Source organism: Eutrema salsugineum, unplaced genomic scaffold (genome assembly GCF_000478725.1).
Source record: "Eutrema salsugineum unplaced genomic scaffold, Eutsalg1_0 scaffold_12, whole genome shotgun sequence".
NCBI classification, from domain to species: domain Eukaryota; kingdom Viridiplantae; phylum Streptophyta; class Magnoliopsida; order Brassicales; family Brassicaceae; genus Eutrema; species Eutrema salsugineum.
The window spans coordinates 6,864,731-6,869,663 of NW_006256895.1; the positions used below are offsets into that span (position 1 = coordinate 6,864,731).

Genomic DNA, 4,933 nt, shown 5'->3' on the forward strand with positions numbered 1-4,933 from the left:
CTTTGCTATAAATACATTTTGAGACTAAAAACCTAGTTATCGTATCTCTTATCTGTTTTTAGCTCTAAGAACTTGCCTCTTATGTGATACTTGATTAATCTAATCCGATATCTCATTTTTGCATCAGAATCTTGTTCTTTCTTTATTTCTTTTATCATCCAACATCAAACTCCTTATCATGACTAGCTACACGTCTTGCAAAGGACTTAGTGAGCTCGTTATGATCAGTGAGTAGTCGTTTAAGCGGCTTTAGATAGGTAGATTAGGGTGCTTTCAAGGTGGATTAATGGGTTTAGGTGTCTAGTCTTGCATGTTTCATTCCTTAACCGACGAGATCTCTAAGCTGGATCCAAGCACATCACTTGAGGTTCAGATCTGAGACATATCTCGCATCAGAAGTGTTTGTAGAAATGTCTGCACCACTCGGTTAAGGGTTTAAGAGTCTTTCATCGCGAGAGTGATAGTTTGTTCTCTTAAATGACGTTTTTGAACCGATTCTTATTGCTGACTGATTCGTGCTTCTCAAAAGGGATTTTGGTATGAAAGAGGATCAGTTTAGACGTTTAATACTTTCATGAGAAGATTAACGTGCCTTGAGTTCAAAGTCAAATGAAATCGCTTGATAAAATGATTCATTAGCCCCTTAGTCTAACTTGGAAGCACCCGAGTCAAATATCCTGTCTAAAGCTTCTGCCTTTATCATTCATTACCATCATCTGAATCACCTGTTTGTTATTTGCATCTTGATTAGTTTAAATCTCTGCTTTTATTTAACTTTATTGCTCATTTGCCTGTTAATCATCGTCACCAAACTTTTATCGTCTTGTCTTGACTTAAGTGAACAAATGACATAGGCTAGTGTCTCGTTTACAAGCTTGGTTTGACACCCCTTATACTACTTTGACAAGGGGATTGATAACCCTTCTAAGAGCCTGAAAACTCTTAGTTATCAATTGGCGCCGTTGCCAACTTGAAGGAGCATTAGTCTCTTGTTTGTTCTTGAGTTCAAGCCTTTCTTTCCTTGGTTTTACTAACTTCTTCCAAGTTCTTGTTTTGTTTTCAGGTGCATGAATACCAGGTCTCGGAGCACAGGATCGCTTTTCCCATACGACGATAACATCGACAGATTAGAAAGGCAAGCTCGCGAGAGAGAACGGCACTTTGACAGATTTGGAATGGCAGAACAACAGAGAATGGAGCAACAGGCTCAGGCAGCCGAGCACCAGGCTCAGGCTAATCAGGCGCAGGCAGGAAGAAATGAACAACAAGCCTATGTTAATCAGCAATAGGCTCAAAGAAACGAACGGCTTGCTCAGCAAAACCAACACCAAGCGAATAGAAATGAACAACAAGCCCATCATGTTCATCCGCCACTGCCCCAAGTTCAGAGACAACATCCTCCAATCTGTGTTGGAGAGAATGACCGAGCTAATGCGCACCAATACCGAGCTGGGATTCAAGCTCCACCAGTCCAAAACAACAACTTTGAAGTTAAAGCTTCCCTGCTCAATATGGTGCAAAACTCAAAGTTCCACGGTCTGGCTGGAGAAGACCCTCTCGAGCATCTAGATCAATTTGACCGGGTTTGCGACTTAACCATGATAAATGGCGTCTCCGAAGATAGCTTCAAGCTATGCTTGTTCCCTTTCAGCCTCGGTGATAAAGCACACCAGTGGGAAAAGAATATACCGAGGGGTTCTATACAAACCTGGGAGCAGTGTAAACTGGCGTTCTTATCAAAGTTCTTTTCCACATCACGCACGGCTAAGCTCAGGAATCAGATCTCAAGTTTCACGCAGCACAATAACGAGAGCTTTAGTGAAGCTTGGGAACAGTTCAGAAGCTACACTAACCAATGCCCACACCACGGCTTCTCAGAGGCATCCCTCTTGAGTACTTTATACCAAGGTGCACTCCCCAAGATCAGAAACCAACTCGATACAGCTTCAAATGGGAATTTTCTTGGAAAAGAGATCACTGCGGCAATGGAACTAGTTGAGAACCTAGCCATGTCCAATGACACGTATGGAGAGCACTTAGATAGAGCAAACCGTACAGAGGGATCTAGTGATGAACAGCGCATGAAAAAGGATATAAGAGAGCTTCAGAGTAAGCTTGACAAGGTTTTGATGGCGACTCAAAAGCCAATACACTTTGTAGGCGAGTTTGATGAGCAAGGGCCAAGTTTTGACAATGTTAATGAAGATGGTCTAACACAAGAGGAGCTGAATTACATAGGGAATCAGCAGAGGTATCAGCGGTTTAACAACTACAACAGTAACCCAAACCTCTCATACAGAAACCCGAATGTAGCTAACCCTCAAGACCAAGTGTACCCTGCTCAACAACAACAACAAAGCTATGCTCAAAAGGCTCCTTTTCAGAATACCTTCCAGCCCAAGCAACAGTTCAGTGGGCAACAGCACGGCTACACTCAGCAGAATCAAGCGGCTCAGAGTAACAACTTCAACAACCAACCGCAGCAACACAAGTTTCCACCAGGGTTCCATCCGCAGCTGATGGGTAATCAACAACAGATTCAGGGAACGGGTCAGAATCAAATGGGGAACGACGTCTGTGGGATACTACAGCAACGGTTACAGGGCCAGCAAAGGGTTGAGAGCCAGCACGCGACAATGCAGCAAGATATCAGAGAGCTTAAGCAGAATCAAGCTTCTACATCATCGAGAGGCCCGGCTTTACCAGGTAAACCGGAGCCGAACCCTAAAGAGTATGTGAACGCCATCACATTGAGGAGTGGTAAGGAATTACAAACTCCAATGCCTAAGACAAAGCTCATTGAGGCCAATGAGCAATTAGAGGGGGAGGCAGCCTCAGACGATGCGTGTAAAGAAGCGATCTTAGAGAAAGAACCGATCAAGGACAAAGGAAAAGAGGTGGAAAAGACAACCGAGCTTGAAAAGCCCTATGTTCCACCACCACCTTAACAACCCAAGATACCGTTCCCAGGGCGTTTCAAAAAGAAAATCCTAGACAAGGCCAAGGCGGTCTTTGAGAAACACTTGGAGAACACGCAACTCACCTTACCCATTATAGATGCTTTCTTAGCTATACCCCAGCTTGGGAAGTTTCTAAAGGACGCGATCCTCAACAAGACAAAGGAGCTCCAGGGTATGGTGATACTGAGCCATGAGTGCAGTGCCATAATACAAAGAAGATCTATACCAAGGAAGCTATCCGATCCGGGCAGCTTCACTTTGCCGTGTGCTTTAGGTCACCTGAAGTTCTCAAACTGTTTATGTGACCTTGGAGCTTCTGTGAGCTTAATGCCTTACACGGTGGCCAAGAGATTGGGATACAAAAGCTACAAGCCAGCCAAGATCTCTCTTGGATTAGCTGATAGATCGGTTAGATTACCGGTGGGGTTGCTTGAGGATCTACCTTTGAGGATCGATGAGATAGAAATCCCCACGGACTTCATAGTTCTTGAGATGGACGAGGAACCATTAGACCCTATCATCTTGGGCCGACCGTTCTTAGCAACCGCAGGAGCCATAATAGATGTGAGAGGAGGAATGATTGAACTACACATCGGTTCCGAGACTATGAAGTTCAACGTGAAGGAAATGATGAAGAAACCGACCATTGGAGGTCAGGTTTTCTATGTGGAGGTAATGGAGGAGCTGGCTGATGAGCTCCTTGAAGAGTTGAACACAGAGGATCCGTTACAAGTGGTCTTAACGCGGGAACAAAGCGAGCACGGGTACTTGAACGAGGAAAGCGAGGTGTACAAGCGTCTTTTGGACCAACCGAGGGAACTTGGAGCTGAGGCGAGGTTTTTGGAGCTCCACACGAGCAGCCTCAACATTCTAGAAAGCGAGGAGTCAAAGGGAAAAGAAGAGACACCTGGGGATATCATGGCCGTGACAACTCATACCGAGGCCGATGGTAAACCGCGCGAGAATGAAGCAAAGGCCGAGGAAGCTGTTCCGGGCCAATGCAGCTTTGATGCCGATTGGAATGAGGCAGACGCACCCCCTGTTGAGCTCAAGCCTCTACCAACAGGGCTCAGGTATGCATTCTTAGGTCTAAACTCTACTTTTCCTGTGATCATAAACGATAACTTGCTTGAGCATGAGGAACGTGCATTACTTAGTGAAATAAGGAAATTCAGGAGAACCATAGGGTATTCCTTAGCTGACATTAGAGGAATCTCTCCTAATATATATGCACCCACAGGATCCACCTAGAGGACCAAGCCATGTCCTCTATTGAGTACCAACGTCGACTTAACCCGAACCTCAAAGAGGTGGTTAAGAAGGAGATACTAAAGCTCTTTGAGGCAGGGATAATATATCCAATCTCTGACTCTCGGTGGGTATCTCCTGTACACGTTGTGCCCAAGAAAGGTGGGATCACGGTGGTGAAAAACGATAAGGATGAACTCATAGCCCAACGAACTATAACCGAGCATCGCATGTGCATTGACTATAGGAAATTGAATTCTGCATCAGAAAAGATCATTTTCCTTTACCATTCATTGATCAAATGCTTGAACGGTTAGCTAATCATCCTTATTTTTGTTTTCTCGATCGATACTCGGGGTTCTTTCAAACACCTGCCCTTATGGCACTTATGCTTATAGAAGAATGCCATTCGGTTTGTCTAATGCACCGGCCACTTTTCAAAGATGTATGATGCACATTTTCTCTGATCTAATTGAAGAGAAAGTTGAGGTGTTTATGGATGACTTCTCCGTATACGGCTCCTCTTTCTCCGAATGTCTTGCTAATCTTTCTCAGGTTCTCAAGCGGTGTGAGGAGCATAGGCTTGTCTTAAACTGGGAAAAGTGTTATTTCATGGTCCAAGAAGGCATTGTCTTGGGACACAAGGTATCAGAGAAAGGCATCGAGGTGGATAAGGCCAAGATCGAGGTGATGGTGAACTTACAAGCCCCGAATTCTGTGAAAGG

The 4,933-nt window shown here is 44.6% G+C and overlaps 1 non-coding gene across 1 annotated transcript; it reads right to left on the minus strand.

Annotated features, from left to right (window-relative positions):
* Positions 1 to 1,766: 1,766 nt before the first annotated feature.
* Positions 1,767 to 1,873, minus strand: LOC112089336. The gene has a single exon (XR_002900973.1). It is a non-coding gene; the product is annotated as a small nucleolar RNA R71 (small nucleolar RNA).
* Between the last annotated feature and the right edge of the window lie 3,060 nt (positions 1,874 to 4,933).